This window comes from Haliotis rufescens, unplaced genomic scaffold, assembly GCF_023055435.1.
Source record: "Haliotis rufescens isolate VD_foot unplaced genomic scaffold, xgHalRufe1.0.p SCAF_4, whole genome shotgun sequence".
NCBI classification, from domain to species: domain Eukaryota; kingdom Metazoa; phylum Mollusca; class Gastropoda; order Lepetellida; family Haliotidae; genus Haliotis; species Haliotis rufescens.
The window spans coordinates 33,083,866-33,102,797 of NW_025964112.1; the positions used below are offsets into that span (position 1 = coordinate 33,083,866).

The 18,932-nt window shown below is 41.7% G+C and overlaps 1 protein-coding gene across 1 annotated transcript in view; it reads right to left on the reverse strand.

Annotated features, from left to right (window-relative positions):
• The window catches only part of LOC124152169, a 66,010-nt gene extending 54,365 nt beyond the window's left edge, over positions 1-11,645 (reverse strand). The window contains exon 1 of the mRNA XM_048382665.1: positions 11,506-11,645. The gene's annotated coding sequence lies outside the window, so the exon portion shown is untranslated. The remainder of the gene's footprint in view (positions 1-11,505) is intronic.
• Between the last annotated feature and the right edge of the window lie 7,287 nt (positions 11,646-18,932).

Below are 18,932 nucleotides of genomic sequence, written 5' to 3' on the forward strand. Positions count from 1 at the left end.
TGTATTTTCACCTGTAAACAAATACCAACTTGCTGACACTTTCGAAGTGAAATATGACAGCTCATAGGAAGTGAAATGGAACAGACAGCAGACAGTCAAGCCATGACTAAATGCAAACTCTAATTGTAGCAACATGTGCCTTGCACACCCCACATGGAGGTATAGATTACGTTTGAGAAGGCACCAAAATAGACACATAAATATAACACTTCGCTTATCTTCAACACTTGAGGAGCCTTGCAACTTGCAGTTCAAAATAACTTGGTAATCCTAGATGTATGGCATAGTTATACTGGATGTTACTCCTCACACATGGAAGTGGTATTTCTTTCACCATCCTGGTGTTCTGTAATTGCTCTTGAAGTCACAAGTGAAATTATGTCAATTTTCTAGAATCACCAAGAAGACACAGGATGTGACTTCATGAATGTCCTTGAATCAACAAGACACAGGATGTGACTTCATGAATGTTCTTGAATCAACAAGAAGACACAGGATGTGACTTCATGAATGTTCTTGAATCAACAAGACACAGGATGTGACTTCATGAATGTTCTTGAATCAACAAGAAGACACAGGATGTGACTTCATGAATGTTCTTGAATCAACAAGAAGACACAGGATGTGTCTACAGACTGCCTTCTCCCAGGTGGACCCTGTCTACGGACAGCCTTCTCCCAGGTGGACCCTCATCTTTTCCCAGATGGACCCTGTCTACAGGGTGCCTTCTCCCTGGTGGACCCTGTCTACAGACTGCCTTCTCCCAGGTGGACCCTGTCTACAGACTGCCTTCTCCCGGGTGGACCCTGTCTACAGACTGCCTTCTCCCAGATTGACCCTGTCTACAGACTGCCTTCTCCCAGGTGGACCCTGTCTACAGGCTGCCTTCTCCTATGTGGACACTGTCTACAGACTGCCTTCTCCCAGGTGGACCCTCGCCTCTTACCACATGGACCCTGTCTACAGACTGCCTTCCCTGAGGTGGACCCTGTCTAGAGACTGCCTTCTCTGAGGTGGACCCTGTCTACAGACTGCCTTTTCCGAGGTGGACCCTGTCTACAGACTGCCTTCTCCCAGGTGGACCCTGTCTATAGACTGCCTTCTCCTATGTGGACACTGTCTACAGACTGCCTTCTCCCAGGTGGACCCTCGCCTCTTACCACATGGACCCTGTCTACAGACTGCCTTCCCTGAGGTGGACCCTGTCTAGAGACTGCCTTCTCTGAGGTGGACCCTGTCTACAGACTGCCTTTTCCGAGGTGGACCCTGTCTACAGACTGCCTTCTCCCAGGTGAACCCTACAGATGGATCCTGACTACAGACTGCCTTCTCCCAGGTGGACCCTGTTTACAGACTGCCTTTTCCCAGGTGGACCCTGTCTACAGACTTCCTTTTCCCAGATGGACCCTTGCCTTCTCCCTGGTGGACCCTGTCTACAGACTGCCTTTTACCACATCGACCATGTCTACAGGGTGCATTCTCCCAGGTGGATCCTGTCTATAAACTGCCTTCTCCGATGTGGACCCTGTCTATAGACTGCCTACTCCAAGATGGACCCTGTCTACAGGCTGCCTACTCCAAGGTGGATCGTTGCTATATCCCTCTTGGACCCTGTCTACAGACTGCCTTTTACCACATCGACCATGTCTACAGGGTGCATTCTCCAACATAGATCCTGTCTATAAACTGCCTTCTCCGATGTGGACCCTGTCTACAGACTGCCTACTCCCAGATGGACCCTGTCTACAGGCTGCCTACTCCCATATGGACCCTGTCTACAGGGTGCCTTCTCCCAGATGGACCCTGTCTATAGACTTTTTTCTCAAAGGTGAACCCTACAGATGGATCCTGTCTACAGACTGCCTACTCCAAGGTGGACCCTGTCTACAGTCTGCCTACTCCCAGATGGACCCTGTCTACAGGGTGCCTTCTCCAAGGTGGACCCTGTCTACAGGGTGCCTTCTCCCTTGTTGACCCTGTCTACAGGGTGCCTTCTCCCTTGTTGACCCTGTCTACAGACTGCCTTTTCCCACATGGACCCTGTCTACAGACTGCCTTCTCCCAGGTGGACCCTGTCTACAGACTGCCTTCTCCCAGGTGGACCCTGTCTACAGACTGCCTTTTCCCAGGTGGACCCTGTCTACAGACTGCATTCTCTGAGGTTGACCCTGTCTATCTACAGACTGCCTTTTCCCATATGGACCCTGTCTACAGACTGCCTTCTCCCTGGTGGACCCTGTCTACAGGGTGCCTTCTCCCACATGGATCCTGTCCATAGACTGCCTTTTCCCATATGCACCCTGTCTACAGACTGCCTTCTCCAATATGGAACCTGTCTACAGGGTGCCTTCTCCCTCGTGGACCCTGTCTACAGACTGCCTTCTCCCAGATGGACCCTTGCCTTCTCCCTCATGGACCCTGTCTACAGACTGCCTTCTCCCAGATGGACCCTGTCCACAGACTGCCTTCTCCCAGATGGACCCTGTCTACAGACTGCCTTCTCCCAGGTGGACCCTGTCTACAGACTGCTTTTTCCCATATGGAACCTGTCTACAGACTGCCTTCTTCCTGGTGGACCCTGTTGACAGACTGCCTTCTCCCACATGGACCCTGTTGACAGACTGCCTTCTCCAAGATAAACCATGTCTTATTTATGTTGTTGCTGGAGTTGGGCCAAGGAGTCAATTCACGTATTAAGACTTCAAGTGCATTTCATTTAGAATAAGTGGGCACCAACAGATACAGGGCTTCCAGCATGTCACCATGCCTTTTCACACAAGATCAACCTGTCCTTAAAATCTTGCCACATTGATCTGGACCTGGATCCACAAAGCAGGCGACAGAAATACATGACTAGGTGGGGGAATGCAAACTGCTGTGCACAGATCCAATACCATATACAGATCGTGACGTCTTCATAAATTGGAAGTATTTAGCAATTGTTAAATGAAATAAGAATTAGTGTAACACAAGGCAACCAAGGTCACCGCTGGTCAACAATGTTTTACAAATTGCAGCGCCATCTGGCGTTCTTTATTGTCAATGTCCTTTCGTGCTCACTGACATTCTTTATTGTCAACGTCCTTCGTGCTCAATGACGTTCTTTATTGAAAACGTCCTTTTGTGCTCACTGATGTTCTTTCGTACACATTGTTCTTTCTTTTCTTATGACGTCTTTTGTAACATTTGACTATTAATATTGTATTTTGACCTTTAGTAGTAACATTTAGTTCTTTATTCGTAATATTTGACCTTAATTGAGTACTTTTGTTCATAGGTATGACCATGTGGCATGCATACTGTGTAAATCTGTGTTATGTATTTCACGCAAGCCCCACCTATTCTATTATCAGCTAATCAGAAAACAGTTATCTGTTTGAAGTTGACTTAGGGCGAAAATTATTTTGAATGGCTAGATTTTGTGCTCTCAGCAAAGCAGTAATTATAAATTCATCTCTTAAAACAATGTGTATTTACCTCATTAATACTCATAAGCACAGTGACTTTGCTACCACTGGTTACAGTGTATATTTTACCAGAAGTCATTAGCTATCCCTTCCATGTGTTGGCAAACTAAAAATAAATTGTCTGAAATGGCCCCTAGCTAAGAAAAGTAGCCAAGAATAAGTGTCTTGTTATAGAACTGGAACTCTACGAACTATGTTAATGCTTTTTCATGGCCGCAGGTACCTACTCAATCTTTCAACTCTAAACGCAGGAATTCTTTGGGCACTCTTTAGACATGGTTTCTTTGAAGCAGTGCTAAAGATAAACAGATAAATAAACTCCCTGAGAAGAGGACGATCAGGAGTTGGTGCATGGTGGAGGTTTTGGTGCAGAAGCTGCCACCATTGTGGCCACAACTCAGTCTGACCAATCTCGCCTAGAAACTTGTAGCCATACTCAAATATGACTGGCAATAGTGGGTGTTGCAACTTGCTGTTGAAAGTCTTGTGGTTTCTGTAGCATGTGAAAGATCTTGTCTTCAACTTCAGATAATGTGGCTTTACATTTTGCGCATAGCTAGACTTGAATTTAATGTTATTTAGAATCTTAAATCAATGTACCCAGAGAATTTGTGTTCTATTGATTAACCCTGATTGTTGGCAAATGATCCCAAGACATATCTTATTATGTGGTACAAATAATGTTATCACCCATATTATAATAAAGTCCATTTTCAACATTGTCCATTAATACAGAAAATGTTTTGATACAGAATTTGCCAATCCAAAATAGACAACAAATCCTCAGCATGAGACCTCTACTTTGCTGCTACCCTGTATTGTGTGAACTCGTGTCATTGGTATCAGCTGGCACGGTAGAGGAATTAAAACCACATGACAAGATGAACACACTTGAATCAAGCATATGTCTGCCGGTACAATATTGTAGTTATTACACATCTTGAACTGCACACTAAGTTATAGATCATTGATGTTTTCCTATAAACCAATGCTTTATGCTACTTATCATACTTTTATGTGAAACTGTTAGGGGATGATTTCCCCAAATGCCTCTACAGTACAGTTTTAATTTGGTCAAGTAGTTAACCAGTGCCCGAGTGCAACCATATATGTACACTTAATTCCATTTACTTTCTTTCCAGTTGGATGGTTACATTAATAATAAAGATTTCAGAAATCCCTGTCTTAGTAAAAGTTAAATACTCTACTACAGACCACGCATCAGGCATCCTAAAGAGGAAATCTACCTCAGTTTTTCACTGCATGGTTGCCCCCAACTGAACACACTTGGTTCTTTCACCAAATGTTAGGCAACATGTGAATGTGATCAGACCCTATAAAGCTCAGTGACCATTAAGAAACAATGTAACTACTGACAAGATCTTGATCTGTTCTGTGTCAGGTTGCACAGCATAGGTATGAGCCACTTCCCAAACTACATATAGAGATAAGGAGGTGAGGTGAGGTGAAATTGGGTTTAACGTCACGTCCAAGATTATTGCACTTATATAGCGACGTGCATGCACCTGTATGTGTGTGTGTGGCTGCTTGTACTAGTCCGGACTGATGCCGATTTATAGTGCTAGCTCACTGAGATACCATGCCGCAGTTTAACATGAATACCCCACTCAGACACAGTATACTGACTCCGAGCCGACCAGTCCTTGTTTTAGCCCCTTAATGCCGAGCGCCAGACAGGGTAACAACAAGTACAATCTTTTAACGTCTTTTTGTATGACGCGGCCCGGGATCGAACCCTGGACCTTCCGCTCTCCGGGCGGACGCTCTACCACAAGACCACGGAGGCGGTCTAGAGATAAGGAACAGAAAGTCTCAGTTAGCCAGGTATCATCTCTTTCAGATCTGTTGTAGAATTATGAATGTATAGTAAGAGGTCTTCTTTCGTGGCATCTACACTTAAGTTCTTATTCTAGTTTACAAAAGTTGAACAAGGTTAAAAAACTTATACCTTTCTTTTAATCGTAGTTGATGTTATGTTTGTTTGATGATTCTAGGTTATTGAGTAAATTTGCATATTCTACTTTACCAATGTTTATTAGTGATTCAGGAGCACGGGTGGCCCAGTTGTCTAAAGCGCAGCGATTCGCTATGCAGAGTTGCGTCCCTTGGTAACACCAGAAACCTATGATTGTGGGTTCGAATCCCGGTTTGCCCCGATTATGTTTCTAGGTTTGTCAGCACCATGCCCATGCTCGTGGGTTCCACCGAAGTGGCAAACATCTGAGACCTGCATCACTTCGAGCTTTTCTCCCACATTAAGCTCCCACGCAGTGATATAACTGGAATAATGTTAAAAGTGGCGTTAAATCCAACTCACTCACTCACTTATTACGTGATTCAAACTTATAGTTTAATTATTTGTTACACAAGTCTACAAAACTCAGCATGCTGGTACTTTTACCACAGAAACGATGATTTCATAGAGATATACCAATATTTGCTTCAACTATGCACTATTACACAGCAGTCATCAATATTCCAGCTATTATAGATTGACTACACAGGCCTGGATAGGTAAACCAGTGGTTGATAGCATGACTGTTGCCATCAGGGTACAATGACACTCAATCAGCCAAGTCAACAAGTCTGGGTGCAAAGCCAAGTTCAGTTAGCTCTTACGACAAGCATGAAGTAAGAGGACCTATGCTGACTCTTAATCACAGCAGACCCAATCTCGGATACATGCAGCAGCCAGTATAAATTTGTTCAAGACAAATATTTTACAGAACTCTGCATCCTCATTCACTTTTGCATGTCACACTTTTAAACTGATGATTGATTCTGGCTACCATAACAGCATCTGACAGCTGTCTTTGCTACACTTTAGCCACAACAACTGGACCTCATTATAAGGAAATTTATGACCAGAAATACATGGTTGTGTATATTTACTTTCCTGTCTTGCTCCAAGTGGTGTTCCCTGATAAGACACAGGGAGTTCATGTTCAGCCCATTTCCTCAAAACTGTGGTGAAAATAATTAACCATTGGACTGGCAATTCCTGCCTCTGGCTGGTATAAACTTAGACACTAGACTTCACATCCTGTATTTTTTTACATTAGCTCAACAAGAAATCAAGTTTTTTTAAGATTCTACTTTAATTTATCGTACAAATATTGACAGACAAGAAAGAGATTATGGAAGCAGAGATAGCAAAGATGAATATTTCCCACAGAGAAACCTTTCACTTTGTACATGAAGCCTACCTTAAAATGCTGAATATATAGTAGGGACTAAGTGCAAAGCAAACCGATACTGTTCTATCCAAATAACCCATGCTTGTTGTATGAGGCGACAGAAATGACTAAAATGAGGATTGGTTGGTCACCATATGTATCCTGGCTGATTGTGTGCAAGTACATGCCTCAAGCAAAGTGATCTCACAGTACATGTCTCAAGCAAGTGATCTCACTGTACATGTATCAAGAATGTGATCTCACAGTACATGTCTCAAGCAAGTGATCTCACAGTACATGTCTCAAGCAAGTGATCTCACAGTACATGTCTCAAGCATGTGATCTCACAGTACATGTCTCAAGCATGTGATCTCACAGTACATGTCTCAAGCAAGTGATATCACAGTACATGTCTCAAACATGTGCTCTCACTGTACATGTCTCAAGCAAGTGATCTGTCAGTACATGTCTCACGCAAGTGATCTCACAGTACATGTCTCAAGCAAGTGTTTTGTTTTTTGTTTGTTGTTTTACGCCACACTCAGCAATATTCAAGCTATATGACGGCGGTCTGTAAATAATAGAGTCTGGACCAGACAATCCAGTGATTGAAATCATGAGCATTGATCCAGGCAATTGGGACCGATGACATGCATCCACCAAGTCAGCCAGCCTGACCACCCCATCCCGTTAGTCGCTTCTTACGACAAGCATAGTCGCCTTTTACGGCAAGCAAGGGTTGCTGAGGACCTATTCTACCCCGGATCTTCACAGGGCCTCAAGCAAGTGATCTCATAGTACATGTCTCGAGGAAGTGATCTTACAGTACATGTCTCGAGCAAGCGATCTCACAGTTCATGTCTCAAGCAAAGTGATCTCACAGTACATGTCTCAAGCAAGTGATCTCACAGTACATATCTCAAGCATGTGATCTCACAGTACATGTCTCAAGCAAGTGATCTCATAGTACATGTCTCAAGCAAGTGATCTCACTGTACATGTCTCAAACAAGTGATCTCACAGTACATATCTCAAGCATGTGATCTCACAGTACATGTCTCAAGCAAGTGATCTCACAGTGCATGTCTCAAGCAAGGGATCTCACAGTACATGTTTCAAGAAAGTGATCTCACAGTACATGTCTCAAGCAAGTGATCTCACAGTGCATGTCTCAAGAAAGTGATCTCAGTGCATGTCTCAAGAAAGTGATCTCACAGTACATGTCTCAAGCAAGTGATCTCACAGTGCATGTCTCAAGCAAAGTGATCTCACAGTACATGTCTCAAGCAAGTGATCTCACAGTATATGTCTCAAGCAAGTGATCTCACAGTACATGTCTCAAGAAAGTGATATCACAGTACATGTCTCAAGCAAGTGATCTCACAGTGCATGTCTCAAGAAAGTGATCTCACAGTGCATGTCTCAAGAAAGTGATCTCACAGTGCATGTCCCAAGCAAGTGATCTCACAGTGCATGTCTCAAGCAAAGTGATCTCACAGTACATGTCTCAAGCAAGTGATCGCACAGTATATGTCTCAAGCAAGTGATCTCACAGTGCATGTCTCAAAAAAGTGATCTCACAGTACATGTCTCAAGCAAGTGATATCACAGTGCATGTCTCAAGAAAGTGATCTCACAGTGCATGTCTCAAGAAAGTGATCTCACAGTACATGTCTCAAGCAAGTGATTTCACAGTGCATGTCTCAAGAAAGTGATCTCACAGTACATGTCTCAAGAAAGTGATCTCACAGTAAATGTCTCAAGCAAGTGATCTCACAGTGAATGTCTCAAGAAAGTGATCTCACAGTAAATGTCTCAAGCAAGTGATGTCACAGTGCATGTCTCAAGCAGAGTGATCTCACAGTACATGTCTCAAGGAAGTGATCGCACAGTATATGTCTCAAGCAAGTGATATCACAGTGCATGTCTCAAGAAAGGGATCTCACAGTACATGTCTCAAGCAAGTGATCTCACAGTACATTACTCAAGCAAGTGATCTCACAGTGCATGTCTCAAGAAAGTGATCTCACAGTACATGTCTCAAGCATGTGATCTCACAGTACATGTCTCAAGCATGTGATCTCACAGTACATGTCTCAAGCATGTGATCTCACAGTACATGTCTCAAGCATGTGATCTCACAGTACATGTCTCAAGCATGTGATCTCACAGTACATGTCTCAAGCATGTGATCTCACAGTACATGTCTCAAGCAAGTGATCTCACAGTACATGTCTCAAGCATGTGATCTCACAGTACATGTCTCAAGCATGTGATCTCACAGTACATGTCTCAAGCATGTGATCTCACAGTACATGTCTCAAGAAAGTGATCTCACAGTACATGTCTCAAGCATGTGATCTCACTGTACATGTCTCAAGCATGTGATCTCACAGTACATGTCTCAAGAATGTGATCTCACAGTACATGTCTCAAGCATGTGATCTCACAGTACATGTCTCAAGCAAGTGATCTCACAGTACATGTCTCAAGCATGTGATCTCACAGTACATGTCTCAAGCATGTGATCTCACAGTACATGTCTCAAGCAAGTGATCTCACAGTACATGTCTCAAGCATGTGATCTCACAGTACATGTCTCAAGCATGTGATCTCACAGTACATGTCTCAAGCATGTGATCTCACAGTACATGTCTCAAGCATGTGATCTCACAGTACATGTCTCAAGCATGTGATCTCACAGTACATGTCTCAAGCAAGTGATCTCACAGTACATGTCTCAAGCATGTGATCTCACAGTACATGTCTCAAGCATGTGATCTCACAGTACATGTCTCAAGCATGTGATCTCACAGTACATGTCTCAAGCAAGTGATCTCACAGTACATGTCTCAAGCATGTGATCTCACAGTACATGTCTCAAGCATGTGATCTCACAGTACATGTCTCAAGCAAGTGATCTCACAGTACATGTCTCAAGCATGTGATCTCACAGTACATGTCTCAAGCAAGTGATCTCACAGTACATGTCTCAAGCATGTGATCTCACAGTACATGTCTCAAGCATGTGATCTCACAGTACATGTCTCAAGCATGTGATCTCACAGTACATGTCTCAAGCAAGTGATCTCACAGTACATGTCTCAAGCATGTGATCTCACAGTACATGTCTCAAGCATGTGATCTCACAGTACATGTCTCAAGCATGTGATCCCACAGTACATGTCTCAAGCATGTGATCTCACAGTACATGTCTCAACCATATGATGTGTGAGGATCCACTCAGTCTCAACAACAGTTATCCAGCATACATTTTTTGTTAACCTTAAAGTAGGGCTCAAAGAAGTTTCTTGTTCCACAGTAAGTGTTGAAAAGTATTGTCTCTGCAGCAGTTGCCTCCCCTGACTAACTGTTCACCAGATGCTGCTACAGTATGTGAGAGAAGAGCATTGGGAGATACTGTGTATCTAGTGTTACCTTTGACCTTCTCAGAGTGTATCTTGGTCACAAATCTAGGGCCTTTTTATCTTGGAGACTAAATAATCTCAATAAACTGGATATGATATTTATCCTTTAGGTTAGACACAATATTGGATTGTCTTACGGAAGCCCCAAATGATATGTATGACTGAAAATAAGCTAATTTTCCCACTGTCCATGCCATTTGTCTTGTTTTAATTTCACAATCCAATACCTATGCTGTCAGAAAATAAGACATGAGCTCATAACTAATAGATAGTTTGTTTTCCAAATGTCTGCATTCAAATAGTATATAATCTATACACTGATATCATCTTTACAATAGATCTCATTCAATTCCAGGTGATTTTATATTCCATCCCCATGCATCCTTACATATTGGGCAAAATTACAGTAAAACAAGAAATAAAACAGGTCAGAAATCATGGTATCAAATTTGTAATAGTCTACTCAAAGCTCTCAAAACATGTAACTATCATAAAAGGATAAGCTAATGTTTAAGATTGGTAATTATTAACACTCTGGTTATTGCCCTATCAAAACAGTTTTCCAATACACTTATAAAAAATCAAATCTCTCCACATTGCTAACTTTGACACCCCTGAACGTCCAGGTTAACCCATGCTTGTTGTAACAGGCGACGAGGCTGCTGGTGATCAGGTTCATGTTGATGCATGTCATCGTGTCCCAACTCCGCAGATCGAGGTGCATGGTGTTAATCACTTGATTATCTGGGCCAGACTCGAGAAGTTACAGACCGCCGTCACATAGCGGGAATATTGCTGAGCGCGGCTTAAAACAACAAACAACTTTCAACACGTTTTCATGAATTAGCACCTCCACGCTTTTCATGCAGGAACTGATCCATACACAACTCCATGTAGTGTCCAAGTATCACTTTGGATGTGACTTAGAATGTGAATTAATTGACCACTATGATACAGGTTTCTGCTAATAAAAAAAAGTTCAGTTGTGAAAAAACGTGAAGCCAGGGGACACAAGTTTTCATAAGATTTTTGAAACATGAAATGTGATTTGTTGTAAATAATGAACTCTTTAGGTTAATGGTACCCGAAAATGTTCACACAGTTGGGAGGTAAATGACACTTTTAAATCCTGGCGGAGGGCGAGTGGCTCTATGAGCTATTTTCACAAGACTAGTGGCATGTTACAGACCTATGACGTCAAACTTAAATAGCTAAACCACTCTTGAAATATGTCAACTCACATCCGAATACATATTATTTTACCTTGCAATGATGATAATGCTCAAGAACACCATTATCATTAGCGCGGGTGGTACCAGCGCATGTTTTACACGTGCAAGTGTCTGTGCAGAGTAACCGTCGGTTATTTACGCACAAAACAAGTTGGCGTTCATATTACAACAACGGGCCTACCTTGGTTCATGGGCTGTAGTATTTAGAGCCAGTCTGCCTCGGATTTCTCATCACACGAGGGGTTGGGGAACTGAGATGGAGAGCAGCCCATCTGCAATAGACACTGGTCGTCTGCTTCTATTCAGGAACGGTTTATTGTTCGTCGAGGGGTGCAGTCCCACTTTTGTTTTAAATAAGGAGGGTTCATATTTGTGTATGTACTGTGTATATCACATATTTCTAGGCATAGGTGGTGACTAGTTACCAAAACTATACACGCTGTTGAAGGTGGTTGGCATTCATAGGCATCGTCAATAACTTCAACTCTGAAAAAATACTCTCACCACTTGTGATGCGATGTAGTCAACCGAAAGCATGCATGCACGAGCTTTAACTTGTGAACCCGATATATCAAGATAGTGTATTTAGAGCAACGGCTTATCGCGCTGAGGTGTAAGGTTGTCTTCTGGGTTGTTGTTTTTTGTCTTTTACCTGACATAGGTTCATTTATAAAAAAAAAGAATAGGCGTTTAGTTTAAAAACCTAAACCACACACAATGTCCATATAACTTTTTAATCTCTCTGCTGTAATCATGCTAAAATAACCTTGTTTATTAACAGTCTTACGTCGCGTCTAGTTCCTTGCTGCCATAATACTACTAAACTATATGTCTGTTGTTTCAATGTAGCCTAGAAACAGTGTGTTAAAACCTTGCCCACGACAGATGAACTGGCTACAGGTATTGTATTTCACACAACATTGGCAGATCCACTGGTTGTTGTCTTTATCTGGTTGGAGCCACTTCCCTAACTTTTTGGGGGAAGATAGTTTGATAACCTTCTTTTAGAGTGAAGAAGTAAAACGTGATTGTTTCTATATACACTGTGTCATGTTGATAATGAAATCATCACCAATCGACACTTCATGTGGAAACCATACTCGTATTGTATTCGCAAGCAAAAGCTTCCAAAGTTGTTTTTGCTGGTCTTGTAAGAAGATTGAGTTTTAAGATATATATTACCATGGTTACGTCAAACCATAATTCAAGTTGGGTGAAGAACTAGGAAAGGGGCAGTCCATTTCTAATTTTGAATTTATATATGCGTCAGGGAGACATACGTAACTATTCTAACTTAGACTAGACCTTCTTGTAAATATCAAAACAGACTGTTTTTGTCAAATCTGAGAACTATTATCTTGTGCAATTTCTCGACCGTTCTACTTTTTCAATCCAATCTTGACATACAGTTGCAAAACGTGATTCCCCGGTAAAACACACATTAATATTATTGGTGGCATGTGCTAAGATTAGGAAATGACGCAAATAAACGTTCTGTCACATTTCCAAGGTTTCACTTGCACTCGTATCGGGTTGAGCTCAGGGTTAACGCTGACTTCCTGACGGTGGCAAGGATTCGGGAACATTCTCACTCGCTCCATTGAGTATAGACCAAGATGGTCCACTGAAATCGAGTGAGTGAGAAAGTGTCGTTAAACACGAATCCGCAATGTGCCTGGTATATCATAGCGTCCTGATAGATATACTCAATCAAATATGTGAGAAGTTTGTTTGTTTGTATGATTGTTGTCAGCTGTATGACGGCGGTCTGTGAGTAATCGAGTCTGGACCAGATAATCCAGTGATTGACATCATGAGCATCGATCCACGCAATTGGGATACGATGACATTCATCAACCAAGTCAGCGACACTGACAACCCGTATCCCGATAGTCACCTCTTACGACAAGCACATTCGCCTTTCACGGCAAGCATGGGTTGCTGAAGACCTATTCTAGCACGGATCTTTACAGGTCATGTAAGAAGTAATATTACTGCACGATGTAGTTACCCAACATGAAAGCAATATTATTTCATCACACTGTACACACGGACAATGTAATAGTCCTTTTTCGGGACGCATGTTGGTTTGTAGGCCCTGTTCAGAATACTTCCTTTGTAACTTAGTATGAAAATAAGACAGTATAATGTTTCATGCAAAATGGAATTCTTAACAATTAAACGTCGGACAAGTGTGACATGCTGTTGAACAACGAAAGAAGACGTTTATGATTCAAATTGATGAATGCGGAATTTTAGTTCATCCCATCTACAAACGCGATGACTACTGAAAGACTAGTTTGAAACAAGTTAACAGACCACATAGGCTCATATATCACAAACGAGAGAAGGCCACACAATGTAATGACTTCTTAATTGTCCTGTTGCCTGTTTTGATAAAAACTTGAGGCCATGTGGTAAATGATCGGAGGAATACATGCACGATACGTGGTTTTTGAAACACAGATTCGTCAAGTTTGTGACAATGTTTTCCTGCCTTGGCCACCACCAACAGCTTCTCAGCACTTCCTTCCTGCTCTTGGTATTGGCAGGTGCACACACTGCAATACTCATCACTTTAGGAGATTCACAGAACTTAAAACACATGAATTCAAGTTTCTCTTGGCTTTTATGTCCATGTTTTGTTGGAAGCGAAAAGAAATAAAAAATCAGCTGGGTATAAAACTGTAAAACCACTAACCTATTCCTGTTTTCTGTCCATTTGAACAATGCAAAAACAAACCTTCATGATCTTGGACCATCTTGTATATAATCTGACTACTTAAGGTTGTGATAACCTAAGTTACAGACTCACTGGTTCTTTGATCATGTGGTGATCTACTAGTTGTATAACCTTGTGGTAACAGACTCAATGGTTCTTTGATCATGTGGTGATCAACTAGTTGTATAACCTCTGCTTACACTCACTTGTTCTTTGATCATGTGGTGATCAACTAGTTGTATAACCTCTGGTTACAGACTCACTGGTTCTTTGATCATGTGGTGATCTACTAGTTGTATAACCTCGTGGTAACAGACTCACTGGTTCTTTGATCATGTGGTGATCAACTAGTTGTATAACCTCGTGGTTACAGACTCACTGGTTCTTTGATCATGTGGTGATCAACTAGTTGTATAACCTTGTGGTTACAGACTCGCTGGTTCTTTGATCATGTGGTGATCAACTAGTTGTAAAACCTTGTGGTTACAGACTCACTGGTTCTTTGATCATGTGGTGATCAACTAGTTGTATAACCTCGTGGTTACAGACTCACTGGTTCTTGGATCATGTGGTGATCAACTAGTTGTATAACCTTGTGGTTACAGACTCACTGGTTCTTTGATCATGTGGTGATCAACTAGTTGTATAACCTTGTGGTTACAGACTCGCTGGTTCTTGGATCATGTGGTGATCAACTAGTTGTATAACCTTGTGGTTACAGACTCGCTGGTTCTTGGATCATGTGGTGATCAACTAGTTGTATAACCTTGTGGTTAGAGACTCACTGGTTCTTTGATCCTGCGGTGATCAACTAGTTGTAAAACCTCTGGTTACAGACTCGCTGGTTCTTGGATCATTTGATCAACTAGTTGTATAACCTCGTGGTTACAGACTCACTGGTTCTTTGATCATGTGGTGATCTACTAGCTGTAACTGGTTCTTCGATCATGTAGTGATCAACTAGTTGTATAACCTCGTGGTTACAGACTCACTGGTTCTTTGATCATGTGGTGATCAACTAGTTGTAAAACCTCGTGGTTACAGACTCACTGGTTCTTTGATCATGTGGTGATCAACTAGTTGTAAAACCTCGTGGTTACAGACTCACTGATTCTTTGATCATGTGGTGATCAATTAGTTGTAACTGGTTCTTTGATCATGTGGTGATCAACTAGTTGTATAACCTCGTGGTTACAGACTCACTGGTTCTTTGATCATATGGTGATCAACTAGTTGTATAACCTCTGGTTACAGACTCACTGGTTCTTTGATCATGTGGTGATCAACTAGTTGTAACTGGTTTCTTTGATCATGTGGTGATCAACTAGTTGTATAACCTCTGGTTACAGACTCACTGGTTCTTTGATCATGTGGTGATCAACTAGTTGTATAACCTCTGCTTACACTCACTTGTTCTTTGATCATGTGGTGATCAACTAGTTGTATAACCTCTGGTTACAGACTCACTGGTTCTTTGATCATGTGGTGATCTACTAGTTGTATAACCTCGTGGAAACAGACTCACTGGTTCTTTGATCATGTGGTGATCAACTTGTTGTAAAACCTTGTGATTACAGACTCACTGGTTCTTTGATCATGTGGTGATCAACTAGTTGTATAACCTTGTGGTTAGAGACTCACTGGTTCTTTGATCATGTGGTGATCAACTAGTTGTAAAACCTCTGGTTACAGACTCGCTGGTTCTTGGATCATTTGATCAACTAGTTGTATAACCTCGTGGTTACAGACTCACTGGTTCTTTGATCATGTGGTGATCAACTAGTTGTATAACCTCGTGGTTACAGACTCACTGGTTCTTTGATCATGTGGTGATCAACTAGTTGTAAAACCTCGTGGTTACAGACTAACTGGTTCTTTGATCATGTGGTGATCTACTAGCTGTAACTGGTTCTTTGATCATGTAGTGATCAACTAGTTGTATAACCTCGTGGTTACAGACTCACTGGTTCTTTGATCATGTGGTGATCAACTAGTTGTATAACCTTGTGGTTAGAGACTCACTGGTTCTTTGATCATGTGGTGATCAACTAGTTGTAAAACCTCTGGTTACAGACTCGCTGGTTCTTGGATCATTTGATCAACTAGTTGTATAACCTCGTGGTTACAGACTCACTGGTTCTTTGATCATGTGGTGATCAACTAGTTGTATAACCTCGTGGTTACAGACTCACTGGTTCTTTGATCATGTGGTGATCAACTAGTTGTAAAACCTCGTGGTTACAGACTAACTGGTTCTTTGATCATGTGGTGATCTACTAGCTGTAACTGGTTCTTTGATCATGTAGTGATCAACTAGTTGTATAACCTCGTGGTTACAGACTCACTGGTTCTTTGATCATGTGGTGATCAACTAGTTGTAAAACCTCGTGGTTACAGACTCACTGGTTCTTTGATCATGTGGTGATCAACTAGTTGTAAAACCTCGTGGTTACAGACTCACTGATTCTTTGATCATGTGGTGATCAATTAGTTGTAACTGGTTCTTTGATCATGTGGTGATCAACTAGTTGTATAACCTCGTGGTTACAGACTCACTGGTTCTTTGATCATGTAGTGATCAACTAGTTGTATAACCTCTGGTTACAGACTCACTGGTTCTTTGATCATGTGGTGATCAACTAGTTGTATAACCTTGTGGTTAGACTCACTGGTTCTTTGATCATGTGGTGATCAACTAGTTGTATAACCTCGTTGTTACAGACTCACTGGTTCTTTGATCATGTGGTGATCAACTAGTTGTAAAACCCTGTGGTTACAGACTCACGGGTTCTTTAATCATATGGTGAACAACTAGTTGTAAAACCTCGTGGTTACAGACTCACTGGTTCTTTGATCATGTGGTGATCAACTAGTTGTAAAACCTTGTGGTTACAGACTCACTGGTTCTTTGATCATGTGGTGATCAACTAGGTTACAGACTCACTGGTTCTTTGATCATGTGGTGATCAACTAGTTGTATAACCTCGTGGTTACAGACTCACTGGTTCTTTGATCCTGCGGAAATCAACTAGTTGTAAAACCTCGTGGTTACAGACTCACTGGTTCTTTGATCATGTGGTGATCTACTAGCTGTAACTGGTTCTTTGATCATGTAGTGATCAACTAGTTGTATAACCTCTGGTTACAGAGTCACTGGTTCTTTGATCATGTGGTGATCAACTAGTTGTATACTCTCGTGGTTACAGACTCACTGGTTCTTTGATCATGTGGTGATCAACTAGTTGTATACTCTCATGGTTACAGACTCACTGGTTCTTTGATCATGTGGTGATCAACTAGTTGTGTCACCTCTGGTTACATATTCACTGGTCCTTTGATCATGTAGTGATCAACTAGTTGTATAACCTCTGGTTACAGACTCACTGGTTCTTTGATCATGTGGTGATCAACTAGTTGTATAACCTTGTGGTTACAGACTCACTGGTTCTTTGATCATGTGGTGATCAACTAGTTGTATAACCTTGTGGTTACAGACTCACTGGTTCTTTGATCATGTGGTGATCAACTAGTTGTATAACCTCATGATTACAGACTCACTGGTTCTTTGATCATGTGGTGATCAACTAGTTTTATAACCTCTGGTTACAGACTCACTGGTTCTTTGATCATGTGGTGATCAACTAGTTGCATAACCTCTGGTTACAGACTCACTGGTTCTTTGATCATTTGGTGATCAACTAGTTGTATAACCTCTGGTTACAGACTCACTGGTTCTTTGATCATTTGGTGATCAACTAGTTGTATAACCTCATTGTTAGACTCACTGGTTCTTTGATCATGTGGTGATCAAATAGTTGAATAACCTCTGGTTACAGACTCACTGGTTCTTTGATCATGTGGTGATCAACTAGTTGTAAAACCTTGTGGTTACAGACTCACTGGTTCTTTGATCATGTGGTGATCAACTAGTTGTAACTGGTTCTTTGATCATGTGGTGATCAACTAGTTGTGTAACCTCGTGGTTACAGACTCACTGGTTCTTTGATCATGTGGTGATCAACTAGTTGTATAACCTCTGGTTACAGACTCACTGGTTCTTTGATCATGTAGTGATCAACTAGTTGTATAACCTCATGATTACAGACTCACTGGTTCTTTGATCATGTGGTGATCAACTAGTTGTATAACCTCATGATTACAGACTCACTGGTTCTTTGATCATGTGGTGATCAACTAGTTGTATAACCTCTGGTTACAGACTCACTGGTTCTTTGATCATGTGGTGATCAACTAGTTGTATAACCTCTGGTTACAGACTCACGGGTTATTTGATCATGTGGTGATCAACTAGTTGTATAACCTCTGGTTACAGACTCACTGGTTCTTTGATCATGTGGTGATCAACTAGTTGTAACTGGTTCTTTGATCATGTGGTGATCAACTAGTTGTATAACCTCTTGGTTTCAGACTCACGGGTTCTTTGATCATCTCACTGGTTCTTTGATCATGTGGTGATCAAATAGTTGTATAACCTCTGGTTACAGACTCACTGGTTCTTTGATCATGTGGTGATCAACTAGTTGTGTCAGCTCGTGGTTACAGACTCACTGGTTCTTTGATCATGTGGTGATCAACTAGTTGTATAACCTCGTGGTTACAGACTCACTGGTTCTTTGATCATGTGGTGATCAACTAGTTGTATAACCTCGTGGTTACAGACTCACTGGTTCTTTGATCATGTAGTGATCAAATAGTTGTATAACCTTGTGGTTACAGACTCACTGGTTCTTTGATCATGTGGTTATCAACTAGTTGTATAACCTCATGGTTAGACTCACTGGTTCTTTGATCATGTGGTGATCAACTAGTTGTATAACCTCATGGTTAGACTCACTGGTTCTTTGATCATGTGGTGATCAACTTGT